The 22,050-nt window shown below is 45.7% G+C and overlaps 1 protein-coding gene and 1 pseudogene across 3 annotated transcripts in view; one reads left to right on the forward strand and one right to left on the reverse strand.

The window, feature by feature from the left end:
• Positions 1-22,050, forward strand: part of RRAGD (Ras related GTP binding D) — a 165,243-nt gene that overhangs the window by 66,557 nt on the left and 76,636 nt on the right. The gene's annotated exons all lie outside the window — the stretch shown is intronic.
• LOC136616676 (S-adenosylmethionine synthase-like) lies at positions 2,515-10,452 on the reverse strand (annotated as a pseudogene).

Consider the following 22,050-nt stretch of genomic DNA (forward strand, 5'->3'; position numbering starts at 1 on the left):
GACATTGTTTCAATTCTTCCTGCCTTTAATACTGTATTTCATTGAGGCTAGGAGGAGATAGTGAAAGTAAGGGTGGGGGAATGGGAGCTTTCTTTGCCTTGTCTCACATTGCTGACACTGTTTCAAAATCCTGCAGCATTAAATATTCTCTCCCCTCTCTCCGTTTTGTATCATTAAGGCCTCATGTCCACGGGGAAAATCAGATCCGCTGCAGATTCTACATGTAGAATCTGCAGCGGGTCCCTCCTGCCCCGCGGACATGAGCGCTGAAAATAGGAATTTAAAAGCATTTACCTTTCCGTAGCGGGCGGCGAAGGTCAGCTGTTCCTCACGGCCGGATCTTCATTTTCGGCCGGCGGATGAATTCCTGACGCCGGCGGCACGTCGCCGGCACGTCGTCGACGTGCCGCGCGCATGCGCCGGGCACATCCGCCGAGCCGAAGCAAGGGAGATGCGGCCGTGAGGAAGAGCAGAGCTTCGCGGTCCGCTGCGGGTGAGTAAATGCTTTTAATTCCTATTTTAGGTCTCCCGCGGATCCGGACGGCTTCCATAGGCTTCAATAGAAGCCCGCGGGAGCCGTCCCCGCGGGAGACCCGCATGAAAATGGAGCATGGTCCAGATTTTTCCATGCTCCATTTTTTTTTAAATCCCTTTTATTGACGATCCGCGGGTATTTATGTACCCGCGGGTGGTCAATGCATCCCTATGGGGTGCGGATCCGCATGCAGGAAATCCGCTGCGGATCCTAAATCCTATTTTCCCCGTGGACATGAGCCCTAATGCTTCTTTTCCTCTTGTCTTTCACACTGTAGTTTTATTAAGGCCAGTAAGAGATAATGAAAGTATGAAGGGGGTTTGCTTGTCATGTCATACTATTTTTTAATGTCTTTAGGGCACCTCTGGCATGCAAGAATATGTTTTGTCATCCTTGTAGCATTTGAAAAAGAATATTTCTCACAAGATTTGCAATTTGTAGCTTTGCACTTAGCAGAAATTGCACTGTGGAAAAGGTTTACTAACTCTAAATGTTGGTCTCACCATTTTACTGAGAGGAGGAAAAGAAAAACCATCAGACTATAGGTAAACCTTATGCTGTGATGGTGGCGAACATTAATAGTATGACATGACAAGCAAACCCCCTTCATACTTTCATTATCTCTTACTGGCCTTAATAAAACTACAGTGTGAAAGACAAGAGGAAAAGAAGCATTAATGATACAAAACGGAGAGAGGGGAGAGAATATTTAATGCTGCAGGATTTTGAAACAGTGTCAGCTATGTGAGACAAGGCAAAGAAAGCTCCCATTAATAGGAATCATTTAAAGGTTACAGAAGACAAACTATTACCTAAATCTCAGTGGTTGTTTTGCTGCACTTAAGTGACATTCCAATATCCACCTATAAGTGCTCTGTGGTATGTCATCTGGAGAATGCGATCCGGGCATGTATCCCAAAGCTTTGGTATGAGTCAGCGCTACCTCATCTCTCTTTATGGTTAAATATGATACAAGAAATCAGAGAGTTGGAAGACCTTACGCCATCTCCTAAAGGAACACAAGATAAATTTCTGAAAAGATGATTTTATTGGAACGAATTCCAAAACTCCCCCGAATATAGATCTTTCCACTGAAAATTCAAGCAACTGCTTGTTAGGTAGCCAATAGGACCACATATATAACTGCTGGTTCTCTTGGCTACCTACTTTATTTCTCTGCCTCTGTATATCCCTAACCTTTTGCCTTCCATTACCCACTTTACCGCAGGCCTGAGAGGAGGACAGAAACTATCATCTCCTGTTTACCAACAATTACTCAACTGTGGGAGGTCCAAGCAGATACATAAGTAAACTAAGCTGGTGGCTTTTCCCAGCAGTGTTCCCTAGTGGCACAAATGCATATTTCTCCTGCTTGAGAACTGCATTGAGAAGTATAGTGTTACTTGATTTCTATTCCAGGATTTGCTTGTTTTCAGCTGACAGAACTTAACAAATAATTTAAGACTTTACAAAAAGAAATCTTTCTTAACATCTTCATGTTATATAGTTTGAATACCACGGCATAGATATATTATTTATCATTGAAAAAGAACACATTTTTTTCAATAATTCTGAATTATTAGATGCACACTAGGCATGCATAGTATGATGCAAATAAAGAGTGGTATAGCAAGAAGGAACAGCATCTAGGACCCAATAAGATACTAGAGGAGTGGGGCATCTATGACAGTCTATAGCAAGCCTGGGGAAATATATACTTGGTCATGAGATACAACACAAGGCTACTGAGAAAAAGCCTTGTCTGCTACAAGCACCAATAGAAGACAGATTAACAGCAAAGAGATGCGAGGGTTGCGACGAGCTCTTACATGGTACTGTCTCCAAAAATAGCAGGACATGGCACTGGAGACTACAGTAAACCAATAGTATGACAGGAATGGTAATACTTTTCCTTCCTAGGAGTCTGCATGCTTCTCTCTATATAACGCCAGCAGGTCAAAAGAGGAAAAGCTTAACAATCAATACTCCAGCTTTTTGGTTACTTCCCATGGAAAGCTGTCCCTACCAAGGTGACCATAGGCTGCAGTCCTCTAATAAATTAGCTTCTTCAGATCCAGATCCCTGACAATGACACCAGGCCGAAGGTCAAAGTTCTTCTTTACTATAGCCAACCGCTCCCTCTCACTCTTTTGTGAGATCCCATAGTGGAAGATTGAAATAGACAGAGTATGGGAAACACCAATTGCATAAGAAACCTGAACAAGGACATGATGGCAGAGGCCAGCCTTAGGGCCAATGCACACGGGCGGATTTTTAATTGCAAATTCCGCATCTCGCATCCTCACAGAAATTCCGCTGTGTCGAGCGGCAATACAATTAAATGGGTTTCCACAGTTCAATGCAGACATGCGGATTTGTATTGCAGAATTCGCAAGTGAGAAACATATTATGGCATTTTTTTTATAGCAAATTCTGTGCAGAAGGGCTCCATCGATGTCAATGGAAGCGTTTTTATCGCAGTACATTCGCTGTACATCGCGGATGCACTGCGATTTTGCAGGAGGTTACTTGTCCCGTTGTTAGGAGGAGGAGGGAGGCGGGGAAGAGGAAGTGGGTATTAGTGTATCTTGACACCACCAGGTATTCCTGCTGGTGCAAAGATTGACAGGAGGGTGATGCCCCCCTGTACCTGATTGGCTGGACAGGCTCTTGGTTGGCAGGTCCTGCTAGCTCAGTTAAGAAGGGAAATAAAAACATACAGCCACTGCCAGTGCTGCAGCCCAGTACCCCCTCTAGCAAGTCACTTACCCAGCGCTGGTGGGAGGGAGGCAGAAGGCCAAACACCCCCACGACAGCAGAAAAGCTGCGCCCCATGGCCAAAGTTAGCGGCTGGCGGCAGGGAGACCACTGCCGCTGACCGCGAGGGAGGCACTGGAGGAAAGGGAGAGCTGAGCGGCTGGCATGAGAGCTGGCTGATCAGATATATGGAGAAGAATGGGCATCAGGCACCCTTACTGCAGAAAAATACCTTAGTAAGTATTCTCTTTCATAATAATTTGCAATTGCTTTGCATGATTCTTTTGCATGGTTGTTTTGCAGAACATTGACATATGTGCTTCTTTCCTTTTTTTTTCAGTGGAGGAAATAAAATGAAAATGGCGTAGTACACGCGACCAATTTCATAAAGAATTCATCGCTGTACCGCGCAGTGGGACGTCCTGAAAACGAAAGAGACAGTGCCTCTATTATCAACAGCCACTTTATCTTGGGCCAACATGGGAGCACGTCCCTAAGTATGCTATAAAATGTGCTGTGTTGTGTAATACTCTTGGGCACCCTTGTGTTTTTTATGTTTATAATTTGAGTGTAATAGTTGGGCTATACTTGTAATGTTAGTGGAATAGTAGAGCTGTATTTGTAATGTAATTGCAATAGTGGAGACATACTTGAAATCTGAGTGTAATCGTTGTGCCGTATTTGTAATGTTAGTGGAATAGTAGAGCCGTATTTGTAATGAGATTGTAATAGTGGAGACATATTTGTAATCTGATGGGAATAGTTGAGTGGTGTCTGACCCCACTCCACACCCGCATTCCTTTGTATGTTACACCTTGTGTTACACCACCCCCACTTTTCCCCCCTGAGTGTCTTGTCTCTGAGTTGACTGTGATAAGTGAGTTGTACTGATAAGGGCACTATGAGTCAGCTAACTAATCCAAGCTGTATTTTTTTCTCCACAGTTCGAGTGATAATTTTGAAACCACTGAGGCAGAGGAGCCAGAAGAGGGGACCCAGTTGGAGGCTGTTCGGTCCCCCTGAATATGTCGGTGGACAAGCAGAAACAGCCACCAGTAGCCAAAGGGCTCCATTGCAGAGGCCAGCTTCAGCCACACCAACACTACCACTCAGAAGAAGGGGCAGGCCGGATGCTCCTGCAAATCTGCAGTTGGAAATGCAGCAAGAGGTATTCTCCATGCTGCAAAAGCTTGGCACCCAAGTTACAGCTTTGGCATGCATGTCGCATCACTGATGCGCTGGTTGCCTGCGGAGCGGCAGTTAAGAACACAGAATTTTTTGTTATATGTTTTAGAAATGTCAACCCCACCAAATTACCCAACTGAATTAGAGTGTCTAATAAAGAACTGTAGTCACCGCCAGTCACAGCGGGAATTGGCAAATGTGCAGCCGCCACCACCACCACAACCCCCCAGTACCTGCAACAGCAGTGGTACATGCACAGCGGCCTATAATGGAAGCCATGCACACTGTTTATGGTCCAAGCGTATGCAGCACCTGTAACCGCAAGCCAACCGGCAGGACAAAGCTATGCAGCCCCGTGTACACCTGACCCCAGTGAGCGGGGCTGCAGAGGAAGGGCAAACCACGGTTGCATATGCTGTACAAAGTTCTAAACCCCCTACAAGTTTTCAGAACCTTTAAATTTACCAGTTTTTTTGTACAGTTGTAAACAAGTTGTAAAAAATGTTATAGCATTCAACAGAAATGTAAAGTTCATATTGTTTGTTCATATCTTGTGTCAGATCAACAATGAGTACACATGGTTAATATGCACAATTCTTACAACACCTTATTTCTGTATCCTTTTTGGAATCTAGCAAGAATAATACAATAGAGTGTTGTGCATCCAAAATGGGTACACACAGTCAATATGCACTATTGTTACAACTCCCCATTCTGGTATACTTGATTGCTTCCAACAAGGATACAACAATAGGATGTTGAACCTCCACAATGGGTACAGACAATCAATATGCACTATTGTTACAACACCCTATTCCCATATACTTCTTGGCTTCCAACAAAGATACAGGAATAGGGTGCTGTACCTCCACAATGGGTACACACGCTGTATATGCACAATTGTTACAACAATATATTCCCGTATCCTTGTTGGAATCCAGCAAGAATACTGCAATAGGGTCTTGTACATCCACTATGGGTACACATGGTGCACATGCACTATTGTTATCACACCCGATTCCTGTATACTTCTTGGCAATAATATCAATGAATGTATGGATGAACACAGATTCCCAAAGCATCCATATATCCCATGATACCAAAACAATTGTTTTATAACAAAGTTAACCCTTGTTTCCATCAGTATGTAAAATAAAACACTGCACACGGTTTTGGTCCAAAATACATTTTAATATATAGACTTTTGTTATAGGAACATAGAGTAATGAGGTATCAGTTTAAAATATGGCCAAATGTCAGCTAAGTACATTGATATTACATAAGCCCGCAACCCACGTCAGGGTTCCTCATTGTATTGCGATTTCCTACCTAAAAAAAAAAAACAAAAAACAACACTACCTAAAAAAAATAATTGGGAAGCCAGGAAAAAAATTTAAAATGTGGTTTAGAAAGTCCTGATCATCAGGCTTAATGGATAGAGGCTACCTGCCACAGAATTTCTCCCTGAGGCATCAGGAAGTAGTCTCTAACCTGAATTCCCCAAGATGCAGGCCTATTCGCTTGGTTTAGGTCCACGCTTGCAACTGGTGTGGTTATGGGCAATTGATCATTCACAAACGTCCAATCACTTATCACTGATCTAGCAAAAATCATGCAGAACTATGGCAGCTTTAACTAGGGAGCGCACACTTTCGGGTTCCATCTGGATAGTGCGCAGGAAAACTCACCATTTACCGGTAAGAATTCGAAAGGCACATTTGACAAAAGCTGAAGCCTAATTAAAGACTTGTCGTCTGGTCTCCAAACCTCTGTGAGGAAATGGCCACAAAACGTAGATTGACGGGCCAAAGCCCTAAGTCGCGACAATTACGGATGGGGCCATTGGACCTGAAGAACCAGGAAGCAACCATGGCTCTGGCAGGGCAGCTGGTTGGAAATCAGCAGTGATTCCATAGGCCCCGATATCAACCAGTAGAAATCGGTAGTCACTGTCGTCTACCGTCAACAGGACTACCAAAAAATACTGCTTGTAGTTAAAATATCGAGACCCTAAGCATGGTGGCTTCTTTACACAAATTTGCTTACCATTCAGGGCCCCAACACAAGTAGGGAACTGTGCCGCTACTTCAAAACCTGCAGTGATCTGCAACCAATGCTGCACAGAGGGAGGCAACATTACGGACCACCTCAGACACACCAGACACATGGACCACTTCAGACACAAATGACGATGCAGGTCCTTCTTACTAACCCACTGACGGTGGTATGGGTACACGCATTCAAAAGTATTTACACATTCCTGAACAAAGGAGAAATGGGAAAAGAGGAGCAAAGAGCACACTGAGATAAAAAAATTTTAGGGCACTCCGGAAAAAAACATTCTAGTGCAAATGGATCAAAACGTCAAACACACCTAAACCACGAGAATTACTGTAGCGTGACCAGCAAATGCTCCTCGGGTGAGAAGCAACGCCTCATATTCGTGTTGACATAGGTCAGTCCGGGTCGCAATTGTTTCAGCAGCTTATCAAACTCTTTCACAGATATGTGGGTGAAAGCTGAAAACTTCTATGGGTGAGCACGAAAGTCAGCATACAGACATCTGAAGTGCCCCTTTTGTTGTCGCTGAGATACTATAGGGTGCACTCAGTACCTCCTATTTTTTTGCGGGGCTCTTCTTTCTCCAGTACCATTTGCAAAGACCTCACAAAAAATGTGGTGTGAATCAGCCAAACCAGTAAGGCTAAGTCCTGACTGTATGGCATGTTTCATCGCAGAACTCTAGCTCCTCCCAAAGCAAAAGAAGAACAAAGAGAATGAAGACTTATATTAGCAGTTTTCCAAAGGGATGGGAAACTTTTTAGGGGTTAGTCTATGAAGGGGTATGGGAGTGTGCTCGCATTTTTTTTTCCACGCAGATGATCCGCTGTGCATTTGTGGAAATCTGTGCGAAAAATCTTTCACATCCGCGTTCAATAGCAACCACTTTTAATTAAAATCTGCAATTCCTCTGAAGAGGAAATTTGCATGCGGAATATGCATCGCTCGTGTGCATTCAGCCTAAACAAGAGATTTTGCAACCCTACAAGCAGTATAAGCAGCAGATCTGTCCACCTTTGTGGATTCCTTGCTCCACCGCCATGAGCACCGCATCCACCATAAATATCATCAATAATCCTGCGTCCAGTTAAACCAGCATGTTCCTGTTAAACACCAATGACAAAATGGCCACTGGGCTACAAGTGGTACATTGTATCATAATCAAAGTACTGAGCAGGAACAACAGTCTTGACAACTTTCTCCTTCAGTGCATCACGCATCTTGTCCAGGCAGATTACCTCATCAGGCTGAACAAAGACTACAATGGTGTGCACTCTAATTGGCATTACTGTTCCACAATCCTGCATGTATTGGGTTGTCACCTGTGTCTTAAAATCAAGACAAAGCCAGGGTAGGGTGCCATTGTGATGCACCTCTACCATCTTAGCATTCAACTTGTGTGCCAGGACAATTGCCAGGAGCATACACTCCTCTGTCTCATCGGTAGCATAGCCATACATTATACCCTGATCTCCTGCTCCAACATCCTCTTCATTCCTATCCAACTGGACACCATGGGCAATGTCAGAAGACTGCTGCTCAAGGGCAACCAACACATTGCAGGTCTTGTAATCAAAACCTTTGGAGGAATCTTCATAGCCAATATCCCTATTTGTGCCGCGCACAATCCTCTGGTAGTCTACAGACACCCTTGAGGTGATCTCACCAGTGAGGAGGATCTTCCTGGTCTTTGCATCAGACTCGGAGGCAAAAAGAAAGCTGCCCTCACTGATAAATCAATCGTGGAATCCGTTGAGCATCTGTCCGTTCATTTTGGCTTTTGAAAAGCTTTGATGCATTCAGTAACTGGAATGCTTCTCTTTGGTCCTCGCCAATTGGAATCCTTAAGCTATTTTTAAAACATTGGTTTATTTTTAAAGGGAAGAAATCAGGGAGTGCAATACAGTTCCATTGCATTGAATAAATAATAAACAAAAATACATTTTTATTACCAACAAAAAAAAGAATAACAATTAACAACTAACATACATTTGCTTTCATTTAGGGCTTATGGCCACTGACAGTTGGATACGCCCACATATTTCCGCCGCGGGAGTACCGCATTCAAAAATGTGAGTGCCCGCGAGCGATTGCATAATTCTGGTGACTTAAAACATGCTGTTATTTTTTTTTGCCGTGGCGGAAATCCGCGACAGAATCACATATCTTGACACTAATGAAATGTACTAGATTTTATCGACATTAGTTTTTTTCATTGTAGAATGGGCAGATAGTATAATGAGAAGACCAAATATAGTCAAAACCTTTGGAAGAATCTTTATAGCCAGTATTCCTTATTGCGTCCCGCACAATCCTCTGGTAGTCTACAGACGCCCTTGAGGTGATCTCACCAGTGAGGAGGATCTTCCCGGTCTTTGCATCAGACTTGGAGGCAAAAAGAAAGCTGCCCTCATTCATAAGAAAATCTTGGAAACCGTTTAGCATCTGTACGTTCATTTCGACTTTTGAAAAGCTTCGATGTGTTCGGTAACTGGAATGCTTCTCTTTGGTCCTCGCCAGTTGGAATCCATAAACTAAAACAACAAAAAAAAGAACAATTAACTAATATCCATGTGCTTTCATTTATTATTAGTTTGAAAAATATGCAAGCCAGACTCTCCACATATCTTGATACTCACAAAATGTATTGGATCTTATCGCCATTAGTGTTTCCATTGTAGAATGTGCAGATAATATATTGAGAAGGTCGTTCTCCTTGGGAGGAGGTTGGGTCTTCCAATTTCTAGCTATCAGGCTGTTTGCTGTCATGAAGATGTGGCCTAGCATTTTTCTAAGAATTGTTTGATATGATTCTAAATGTAATAAAGGTCATGCTGATTCTAGGTTTTTGGGTACAGATGAGTTTGCTATCTTATTTAATATCGTATAAAGCTCTTCCCAAAAGGGTTTAATCCGAGGACATTCCTAAAAGATATGGAGTAACTTACCCGGGTGTTCATAGCATCTCCAGCATTGGTCATCTTCTCGTAATCCTCTATTTTTAAGGACTGATAGTGTGAGGTACCACCTTGTGACAATTTCTGTAGAAGTTTCAAGAATCATAGCTTGAAACTTTGCTGCTTGCGACGTTAATTTGAGAGCTGTTTCCCAGCTCTCTATAGGAAACACATTCTCTAGGTCTCTCTCCCAGTACACAGATATGTTTACCATCCAGGGCTCCAATGCAGTTAGGGAACTGCGCCGCTGCTTCAGCACCTACAGCAATCTGCAACCATTGCTGTACAGAGGGAGGCAACATCATGGATCGCCTCAGATGCACCCAAATGATGTTGCAGGTCCTCCTCACAATCCTACTGACGGTGGTATGGCCCAACAGCAACTCAAAATGCTGAGATGTAAATGAGTTCCCAGTGGTGAGGAATCTGAAACGACAACACAGAAACAATTATTTAGACATTCCTACAGAACAAAAGGGGTAAACAATGCACGGAAAAGAGGATCACCTGTGTCTTAGAGTCAGGACAAAGCCAGGGTAGGGTGCCATTGTGACGTAGCTCTACCATCTTAGCATTCAAGTTGTGTGCAAGGACAATTGTCAGGGGCATGCACTCCTCTGTCTCATTGGTAGCATAGGCATACATTATACCCTGATCTCCTATTCCAACATCCTCTTCATTCCTATCCAAGTGGACACCCTGGGTGATATCAGGAGACTACTGCTCAAGGATAACCAACACATTGCAGGTCTTGTAGTCAAAACCTTTGGAGGAATCTTCATAGCCAATATTCCTAATTGTGGCGCGCACAATCCTCTGGTAGTCTACAGGCACCCTTGAGGTGATCTCACCAGTGAGGAGGATCTTCCTGGTCTTTGCATCAGACTCGGAGGCAAAAAGAAAGCTGCCCTCATTGATAAGAAAATCGTGGAAACCGTTGAGCATCTGTACGTTCATTTCGGCTTTTGAAAAGCTTTGATGCATTCAGTAACTGGAATGCTTCTCTTTGGTCCTCCCGGTTGGAATCCTTAAGCTATTTTTTAAACATTAGTTTATTTTTAAAGGGAAGAAATCAGGGAGTATAATACAGTTCCATTGCATTGGATAAATAATAAACAAAAATACATTTTTATTAACAACAAAAAAAAAAGGATAACAATTAACAGCTAACATACATTTGCTTTCATTTAGAGCCACTGACGGAGTGGGATACACCCACATATTTCTGCCGCGGGAGTACCGCATTTAAAAATGTGAGTGCCCGCAAGCGATTGCATAATTCCGGTGACTTAAAACATGCTGTGATTTTTTTTTTTGCTGTGGCGGAAATCCGCGGCAGAATCACGCAGGTGAGCACTGAGCTATTGGGTTCAGCAGAACATAATAGCTGTGTTATTCCGCAGGATACACGGCAGAAATCCGTCTGTGGGCATAAGCCCTTATTATTAGTTTGAAAAATGTGTAACACAGACTTTCCACATATCTTGACACTAATGAAATGTACTAGATTTTATAGACATTAGTTTTTTCATTGTAGAATGGGCAGATAGTATATTGAGAAGGCCAAATATAGTCAAAACCTTTGGAAGAATCTTCATAGCCAATATTCCTAATTGCGTCCCGCACAATCCTCTGGTAGTCTACAGACGCCCTTGAGGTGATCTCACCAGTGAGGAGGATCATCCTGGTCTTTGCATCAGACTTGGAGGCAAAAAGAAAGCTGGCCTCATTCATAGGAAAATCTTGGAAACCGTTTAGCATCTGTCCGTTCATTTCGACTTTTGAAAAGCTTCGATGTGTTTTGTAACTGGAATGAGCGAACGTACTCGTCCGAGCTTGATACTCGTTCGAGTATTAGCGTGTTCGAGATGCTCGTTACTTGTGACGAGTACCACGCGATGTTCGAGTTACTTTCACTTTCATCTCTGAGACGTTAGCGCGCTTTTCTGGCCAATAGAAAGACATGGAAGGCATTACAACTTCCCCCTGCGACGTTCAAGCCCTATACCACCCCCCTGCAGTGAGTGGCTGGCGAGATCAGGTGTCACCCGAGTATAAAAATCGGCCCCTCCCGCGGCTCGCCACAGATTTGTTCTGACATAGAGGAGGGAAAGTGCTGTTGGTGCCGGAGCTGCTATAGGTAGAGTGTTAGGAGTATTTTAGGCTTCAAGAACCCCAACGGTCCTTCTTAGGGCCACATCTAACCGTGTGCAGTACTGTGGAGGCTGCTTTTTGCAGTGTTGCACATTTTTTTTTTTTGTATATCGGCCGTGCAGAGCATTGCGCCCTGCAGTAATTATTCATACTCCAGGGCCAGAAGTGGTGGTTAGGCAGGGACAGAAGACATATATTGTGAGGCAGGGACAGAAGACATATATTTATTGAATATAGGCAGTGGGCCTTAGCAAAAACATTTGGGGAAAAAAATCTATTTGGGCTGCCTGTGACTGTCCTCAGTGTTCTGGGTCTGTGCTGGGTGTAGTTGTCCTCCTAATTCATACGCAGCCAGCTAAGTGTTACAGCAGGCTTGCGCAAAATTATTTCCTGGCTCTGTGGTGGCTGTTAAATCACCGCTGTATTCCAGTCCACAGTGCAACAGTCTGCAGTTATTTTACATACTCCAGGGCCAGTAGTGGTGACGCAGAGAGAGAAGACATATACAGTGTATATAGGCAGTGGGCCTTTCCAAAAACATTTGGGGAAAAAAATCTATTTGGGCTCCCTGTGACTGTCCTCAGTGTTCTGCGTCTCTGCTGGGTGTAGTTGTCCTCCTAATTCATACGCAGTCAGCTAAGTGTTACAGCAGGCTTGCGCAAAATTATTTCCTGGCGTTCCGTAAGCAAAGTCAGCCTCCAACCACAGGCCAATAAGCGGCACATTTAATTACAGCGTTCTGTTTCTGCATTACTGGTAATACAGCATGCTGAGGGGTAGGGGTAGGCCTAGAGGACGTGGACGCGGGCAAGGACGCGGAGGCCCAAGTCAGGGTGTGGGCACAGGCCGAGCTCCTGATCCAGGTGTATCGCAGCAGAGTGCTGCGGGATTAGGAGAGAGGCACGTTTCCTGGCATCCCCACATTCATCTCACAATTTATGGGCCCACGCGGTAGACCTTTTTTAGAAAATGAGCAGTTTGAGCAGGTCCTGTCGTGGATGGCAGAAAGTGCATCCAGCAATCTATCGTCCACCCAGAGTTCTGCGCCGTCCACTGCTGCAACTCTGAATCCTCTGGCTGCTGCTCCTCCTTCCTCCCAGCCTCCTCACTCCATTACAATGACACATTCTGAGGAGCGGGCAGACTCCCAGGAAGTGTTCTCGGGCCCCTGCTCAGATTGGGCAGCAATGGTTCCTCTCCCACCAGAGGAGTTTATCGTGACTGATGCCCAACCTTTGGAAAGTTCCCGGGGTCCGGGGGAGGAGGCTGGGGACTTCCGGCAACTGTCTCAAGACCTTTCAGTGGGTGCGGAGGACGATGACGATGAGACACAGTTGTCTATCAGTGAGGTAGTAGTAAGGGCAGTAAGTCCGAGGGAGGAGCGCACAGAGGATTCGGAGGAAGAGCAGCAGGACGATGAGGTGACTGACCCCACCTGGTTTGCTACGCCTACTGAGGACAGGTCTTCAGAGGGGGAGGCAAGGGCAGCAGCAGGGCAGGTTGCAAGAGGCAGTGCGGTGTCCAGGGGTAGAGGCAGGGCCAGACCGAATAATCCACCAACTGTTTCCCAAAGCGCCCCCTCGTGCCATGCCACCCTGCAGAGGCCGAGGTGCTCAAAGGTCTGGCAGTTTTTCACTGAGAGTGCAGACGACCGACGAACAGTGGTGTGCAACCTTTGTCGCGCCAAGATCAGCCGGGGAGCCACCACCACCAGCCTCACCACCACCAGCATGCGCAGACATATGATGGCCAAGCACCCCACAAGGTGGGACGAAGGCCGTTCACCGCCTCCGGTTTGCACCGCTGCCTCTCCCCCTGTGCCCCAACCTGCCACTGAGATCCAACCCCCCTCTCAGGACACAGGCACTACCGTCTCCTGGCCTGCACCCACACCCTCACCTCCGCTGTCCTCGGCCCCATCCACCAATGTCTGTCAGCGCACCGTCCAGCCGTCGCTAGCGCAAGTGTTGGAGCGCAAGCGCAAGTACGCCGCCACGCACCCGCACGCTCAAGCGTTAAACGTGCACATAGCCAAATTTATCAGCCTGGAGATGCTGCCGTATAGGGTTGTGGAAACGGAGTCTTTCAAAAGTATGATGGCGGCGGCGGCCCCGCCCTTCCCTGTTCCCAGTCGCCACTACTTTTTCAGATGTGCTGTCCCAGCCCTGCACGACCACGTCTCACGCAACATTGTACGCGCCCTCACCAACGCGGGTACTGCCAAGGTCCACTTAACAACGGACACGTGGACAAGCACAGGCGGGCAGGGCCACTATATCTCCCTGACGGCACATTGGGTGAATTTAGTGGAGGCTGGGACAGAGTCAGAGCCTGGGACCGCTCACGTCCTACCCACCCCCAGAATTGCGGGCCCCAGCTCGGTGGTGGTATCTGCGGCGGTGTATGCTTCCTCCACTAAACCACCCTCCTCCTCCTCCTCCTACGCAACTTCTGTCTCGCAATCAAGATGTGTCAGCAGCAGCACGTCGCCAGCAGTCGGTGTCGCGCGGCATGGCAGCACAGCGGTGGGCAAGCGTCAGCAGGCCGTGCTGAAACTACTCAGCTTAGGAGATAAGAGGCACACGGCCCACGAACTGCTGCAGGGTCTGACAGAGCAGACCGACCGCTGGCTTGCGCCGCTGAGCCTCCAACCGGGCATGGTCGTGTGTGACAACGGCCGTATCCTGGTGGCGGCTCTGCAGCTCGGCAGCCTCACACACGTGCCATGCCTGGCCCACGTCTTTGATTTGATGGTTCAGCACTTTCTGAAAAGCTACCCATGCTTGTCAGACCTGCTCAGAAAGGTGCACCGGCTCTGCGCACATTTCCGCAAGTCCCACACGGACGCTGCCACCCTGCGCACCCTGCAACATCGGTTTCATCTGCCAGTGCACCGACTGCTGTGCGACGTGCCCACACGGTGGAACTCTACGCTCCACATGTTGGCCAGGCTCTATGAGCAGCGTAGAGCTATAGTGGAATACCAACTCCAACATGGGCGGCGCAGTGGGAGTCAGCCTCCTCAATTCTTTACAGAAGAGTGGGCCTGGTTGGCAGACATCTGCCAGGTCCTTGGAAACTTTGAGGAGTCTACCCAGATGGTGAGCGGCGATGCTGCAATCATTAGCATCACCATTCCTCTGCTATGCCTCTTGAGAAGTTCCCTGCAAAGCATAAAGGCAGACGCTTTGCGCTCGGAAACAGAGGCGGGGGAAGACAGTATGTCGCTGGATAGTCAGAGCACCCTCCTGTCTATATCTCAGCGCGTTGAGGAGGAGGAGCATGAGGAGGAGGGGGAAGAGACAGCTTGGCCCACTGCTGAGGGTACACATGCTGCTTGCCTGTCATCCTTTCAGCGTGTATGGCCTGAGGAGGAGGAGGAGGAGGAGGATCCTGAAAGTGATCTTCCTAGTGAGGACAGCCATGTGTTGCGTACAGGTACCCTGGCACACATGGCTGACTTCATGTTAGGATGCCTTTCTCGTGACCCTCGCGTTACACGCATTCTGGCCACTACGGATTACTGGGTGTACACACTGCTCGACCCACGGTATAAGGAGAACCTTTCCACTCTCATACCCGAAGAGGAAAGGGGTTCGAGAGTGATGCTATACCACAGGACGCTGGCGGACAAACTGATGGTAAAATTCCCATCCGACAGCGCTAGTGGCCAAAGGCGCAGTTCCGAGGGCCAGGTAGCAGGGGAGGCACAGAGATCAGGCAGCATGTACAGCACAGGCAGGGGAACACTCTCTAAGGCCTTTGACAGCTTTCTGGCTCCCCAGCAAGACTGTGTCACCGCTCCCCAGTCAAGGCTGAGTCGGCGGGAGCACTGTAAAAGGATGGTGAGGGAGTACGTAGCCGATCGCACGACCGTCCTCCGTGACGCCTCTGTCCCCTACAACTACTGGGTGTCGAAGCTGGACATGTGGCCTGAACTCGCGCTGTATGCCCTGGAGGTGCTTGCTTGTCCTGCGGCTAGCGTCTTGTCAGAGAGGGTGTTTAGTGCGGCTGGGGGAATCATCACAGATAAGCGTACCCGCCTGTCAACCGACAGTGCCGACAGGCTTACACTCATCAAGATGAACAAAGCCTGGATTTCCCCAGACTTCTCTTCTCCACCAGCGGACAGCAGCGATACCTAAATAATACGTAGGCTGCACCCACGGTTGGAAGCATCGTTCACACCATCAAAAACGTGGACCTTTTAGCTTCATCAATCTGTGTATAATATTCATCCTCCTGCTCCTCCTCCTGAAACCTGACGTAATCACGCCGAACGGGCAATTTTTCTTAGGCCCACAAGGCTCAGTCATATAATTTTTGTAAACAATTTTTATACGTTTCAATGCTCATTAAAGCGTTGAAACTTTCACCTGAACCAATTTTTATTTTAACTGGGCTGCCTCCAGGCCTAGTTACAAATTAAGCCACATTAACCAAATCGATTAATGGGTTTCACATTAGTACTGTTGGTACACCAATTTTTTGGGGCCCTCGCCTACAGTGTAATCCAATTAATTTTTTGCCCACCTGCATTAAAGCTGATGTTACATCAGCTGTGTTGGGCACTGCAACGGGATACATTTATGTACAGCCGGTGGGTTCCAGGGAGCCACCCATGCCGTGGGTCCACACGGAGTTGTAACTGCATGTGTCCACTTCTAAAGAACCCCAGTCTGACTGGGGCATGCAGTGTGGGCTGAAGCCCACCTGCATTAAGCACGACATTACCTCAGCTGTGATGTGCTATGCAATGGGATATATTTATATACCGCCGGTGGGTTCCAGGGAGCCACCCATGCTGTGGGTGCACACGGAATTCCCATTGGGGAGTTGTACCTGGCTGTGACTATTTATAAAAAAACACGGTCTGACTGGGGCATGCAGACACCTTGACAGAATGAATAGTGTGTGGCACATAGGTTCCCCATTGCTATGCCCACGTGTGCAGCTCCTGATGGAGGTGGCACAGGATTGGATTTCTCATTGCTTCTGTACAGCATTGTGGGCTATCGCCCCGCCCCTTTTAAAGAAGGTCGCTGCCTAGCCGTGCCAACCCTCTGCAGTGTGTGCCTGCGGTTCCTCCTCATGGTAGACGCACTTATAAATAGACATGAGTGTGGCGTGGCATGAGGGCAGCTGAAGGCTGCGCAGGGACAGTTTGGTGTGCGCTGTGGACACTGGGTCGTGCGGGGGGGGGGGGGGGGGTTGGGCAGCATGTAACCCAGGAGAAGTGGCAGCGGAGTGTCATGCAGGCAGTGATTGTGCTTTGTTGGAGGTAGTGTGGTGCTTAGCTTAAGGTATGCATTGCTAATGAGGGCTTTTCAGAAGTAAAAATTGTTGGGAGGGGGGGGGGGGGGCACTCTTGCTGCTATTGTGGCTTAATAGTGGGACCTGGGAACTTGAGATGCAGCCCAACATGTAGCCCCTCGCCTGCCCTATCCGTTGCTGTGTCGTTCCCATCACTTTCTTGAATTGCCCAGATTTTCACAAATGGAAACCTTAGCGAGCATCGGCGATATACAAAAATGCTCGAGTCGCCCATTGCCTTCAATGGGGTTCGTTACTCGAAACGAACCCCCGAGCAACGCGATAAGTTCGTCCCGAGTAACGAGCACCCGAGCATTTTGGTGCTCGATCATCTCTAGTCCTCGTCAGTTGGAATCCATATACTAAAACAACAAAAAAAGAACAATTAACTAATATAAATGTGCTTTCATTTATTATTAGTTTGAAAAATATGTAAGCCAGACTTTCCACATATCTTGATACTCACGAAATGTATTGGATCCTATCGCCATTAGTGTTTCCATTGTAGAATGTGCAGATAATATATTGAGAAGGTCGTTCCCCTTGGGAGGAGGTTGGGTCTTCCAATTTTTAGCTATCAGGCTGTTTGCTGTCATGAAGATGTGGCCTAGCATTTTTCTAAGAATTGTTTGATATGATTCTAAATGTAATAAAGGTTGTGCTGATTCTAGGTTTTTGGGTACAGATGAGTTTGCTATCTTATTTAATATCGTATAAAGCTCTTCCCAAAAGGGTTTAATCCGAGGACATTCCTAAAAGATATGGAGTAACTTACCCGGGTGTTCATAGCATCTCCAACATTGGTCATCTTCACGTAATCCTTTATTTTTAAGGACTGATAGTGTGAGGTACCACCTTGTGACAATTTTTGTAAAAGTTCCAAGCATCATAGATGTGAATTTGAGAGCTGTTTCCCAGCTTTCTATAGAAGACACATTCTCTAGGTCTCTCTCCCAGTACACAGATATGCTTACCATCCAGGGCTCCAATGCAGTTAGGGAACTGCGCCGCTGCTTCAGCACCTACAGCAATCTGCAACCATTGCTGTACAGAGGGAGGCAACATCATGGATCGCCTCAGATGCACCCAAATGATGTTGCAGGTCCTCCTCACAATCCCACTGATGGTGGTATGGCCCAACAGCAACTCAAAATGCTGAGATGTAAATGAGTTCCCAGTGGTGAGGAATCTGAAACGACAACACAGAAACAATTATTTAGACATTCCTACAGAACAAAAGGGATAAACAATGCATGGAAAAGAGGATCACCTGTGTCTTAGAGTCAGGACAAAGCCAGGGTAGGGTGCCATTGGGATGCAGCTCTGCCATCTTAGCATTCAACTTATGTGCCAGGACAATTGTCAGGGGCATGCACTCCTCTGTCTCATCGGTAGCATAGCCATACATTATACCCTGATCAGCTGCTCCAACATCCTCTTCATTCCTATCCAAGTGGACACCCTGGGTGATATCAGGAGACTACTGCTCAAGGACAACCAACACATTGCAGGTCTTGTAGTCAAAACCTTTGGAGGAATCTTCATAGCCAATATTCCTAATTGTGGCGCGCACAATCCTCTGGTAGTCTACAGACACCCTTGAGGTGATCTCACCAGTGAGGAGGATCTTCCTGGTCTTTGCATCAGACTCGGAGGCAAAAAGAAAGCTGCCCTCATTGATAAGAAAATCGTGGAAACCGTTGAGCATCTGTCCGTTCATTTTGGCTTTTGAAAAGCTTTGATGCATTCAGTAACTGGAATGCTTCTCTTTAGTCCTCCCGGTTGGAATCCTTAAGCTATTTTTTAAACATTAGTTTATTTTTAAAGGGAAGAAATCAGGGAGTGTAATACAGTTCCATTGCATTGGATAAATAATAAACAAAAATACATTTTTTATTAACAACAAAAAAAGAATAACAATTAACAGCTAACATACATTTGCTTTCATTTAGAGCTTATGGCCACTGACGGAGTGGGATATGCCCACATATTTCCGCCGCGGGAGTACCGCATTGAAAATTGTAGTGCCCGCGAGCGATTGCATAATTCCGATGACTCAAAACATGCTGTTATTTTTTTTTGCCGTGGCGGAAATCCGCAGCAGAATCACGCAGGTGAGCACTGAGCTATTAAGTTCAACAGAACATAATAGCTGTGTTATTCTGCAGGGAACACGGCAGAAATCCGTCTGTGGGCATTAGCCCTTATTATTAGTTTGAAAAATGTGTAAGACAGACTTTTCACATATCTTGACACTAATGAAATGTACTAGATTTTATCGACATTAGTTTTTTTCATTGTAGAATGGGCAGATAGTATAATGAGAAGGCCAAATATAGTCAAAACCTTTGGAAGAATCTTTATAGCCAATATTCCTTATTGCGTCCCGCACAATCCTCTGGTAGTCTACAGACGCCCTTGAGGTGATCTCACCAGTGAGGAGGATCTTCCCAGTCTTTGCATCAGACTTGGAGGCAAAAAGAAAGCTGCCCTCATTCATAGGAAAATCTTGGAAACCATTTAGCATCTGTACGTTCATTTCGACTTTTGAAAAGCTTCGATGTGTTCGGTAACTGGAATGCTTCTCTTTGGTCCTCGCCAGTTGGAATCCATAAACTAAAACAACAAAAAAAAGAACAATTAACTAATATAAATGTGCTTTCATTTATTATTAGTTTGAAAAATATGCAAACCAGACTTTCCACATATCTTGATACTCACGAAATGTATTGGATCTTATCGCCATTAGTGTTTTCATTGTAGAATGTGCAGATAATATATTGAGAAGGTCGTTCCCCTTGGGAGGAGGTTGGGTCTTCCAATTTTTAGCTATCAGGCTGTTTGCTGTCATGAAGATGTGGCCTAGCATTTTTCTAAGAATTGTTTGATATGATTCTAAATGTAATAAAGTTCGTGCTGATTCAAGGTTTTTGGGTACTCAACAATCTCCTTGAGGTCCCGGTACTTTAATATACAACACCTATTGTCTATACGCCAAACTTAATCATGGTTTCACCACGTATGGCTCCGGACATCTAGTTGTGGTGTATATATAAGGGATATTGTTCCAAGTTGTTAAGAGACAATACGTCAATGAATTATGCCTCCTTCGTCCTCCCTTATAATGGGTGAAAATATATCAGATTTCACTTTTTGCAGGGTATAGCCATCAATTGGGATATCTGTCTATTATATGTCATAGAGTGTGGTTTTTATTCTTCCCACTGATAGATCCTAATCAGGATTCCTCTATATGACATATATCCCTGTTGAGTGTGTTTTTATTAGGCCAACCCTGGATACCGACACTGGTGTAACCTTATGCAGATTGATATTACTGCATTATATCAACACATTCAGTGCGTATACCGTATATACCGGCGTATAAGACGACTTTTGAACCCCGAAAAATCTGCTCTGCAGTCGGGGGTCGTCTTATGCGCCGGTAATACAAAAAAAAAAAAAGTGTAAAAAAAAAAAATTTATTACTCACCTCCCACGGCGTTCTGTCGCGCTCCGGCAGGATGTCGCTCGCTCCTCGTCCCCGGCGCAGCATAGCTTTCTGAATGCGGGGCTTGAAATCCCCGCTTCCAGAAAGCTAATACACACGCCGGCAGCCATGACATCATTGAATGGCTGTGATTGGCTAAAGCACACGTGGCTTCAGCCAATCACACTATTCAATGACATCATTGAATGGCTGTGATTGGCTGAAGGCGCACGTGTTAGCAATCACACCCATTCAATGATGTCATTGAATAGTGTGATTGGCTGAAGCCACGTGTGCTTTAGCCAATCACAGCCATTCAAAGATGTCATGGCTGCCGGCGTGTGTATTAGCTTTCTGGAAGCGGGGATTTCAAGCCCCGCATTCAGAAAGCTATGCTGCGCCGGGGACAAGGAGCGAGCGACAGCCTGCCGGAGCGAGCGACATCCTGCCGGAGCGCGACAGAACGCCGTGGGAGGTGAGTAATAAATTTTTTTTTTTCTCCACTGTATACCGGCGTATAAGGTGACAGTTGGGGGGTCGTCTTATACGCCCCGTCGCCTTATACGCCGGTATATACGGTATTTGTATTACTGCACTTAGAAGTTAGTGGTTCTATCTTTCTAATCATATACTAACGATTCTCTCTTTCTAATCTATCTTTCTAATCTTTCTAATCAATCTTTCTAGTCAACGCGTTTCCACAACAGGTACTTTCGCCTGTTGTTTCATCAGGACAGAAAGCGATACTAAAAGGCTGAGACCTAGATGATTAACGTCTCAGTCTTAAGTAGTTTTTTTTTACCTCACTTAAAGATTTAGATAACATATACCCAGTACTCCACTAAATGCAGCGGTGGAGAGTAAGGGTTAAATTGATTAGGATGCAACAGCCCATAAGTTCAGGGCACAACTTGTAGCTAGAGCAGCTACATAGATAGAGGCTGCCTCTATCTATGTAGCTGCTCTAGCTACAAGTTGTGCCCTGAACTTATGGGCTGTTGCATCCTAATCAATTTAACCCTTACTCTCCACCGCTGCATTTAGTGGAGTACTGGGTATATGTTATCTAAATCTTTAAGTGAGGTCAAAAAAACTACTTAAGACTGAGACGTTAATCATCTAGGTCTCAGCCTTTTAGTATCGCTTTCTGTCCTGATGAAACAACAGGCGAAAGTACCTGTTGTGGAAACGCGTTGACTAGAAAGATTGATTAGAAAGATTAGAAAGATAGATTAGAAAGAGAGAATCGTTAGTATATGATTAGAAAGATAGAACCACTAACTTCTAAGTGCAGTAATACAAATATACGCACTGAATGTGTTGATATAATGCAGTAATATCAATCTGCATAAGGTTACACCAGTGTCGGTATCCAGGGTTGGCCTAATAAAAACACACTCAACAGGGATATATGTCATATAGAGGAATCCTGATTAGGATCTATCAGTGGGAAGAATAAAAACCACACTCTATGACATATAATAGACAGATATCCCAATTGATGGCTATACCCTGCAAAAAGTGAAATCTGATATATTTTCACCCATTATAAGGGAGGACGAAGGAGGCATAATTCATTGACGTATTGTCTCTTAACA

The sequence above is a fragment of the Eleutherodactylus coqui genome, chromosome 1 (genome assembly GCF_035609145.1).
Source record: "Eleutherodactylus coqui strain aEleCoq1 chromosome 1, aEleCoq1.hap1, whole genome shotgun sequence".
Classification (NCBI taxonomy): Eukaryota; Metazoa; Chordata; class Amphibia; order Anura; family Eleutherodactylidae; genus Eleutherodactylus; species Eleutherodactylus coqui.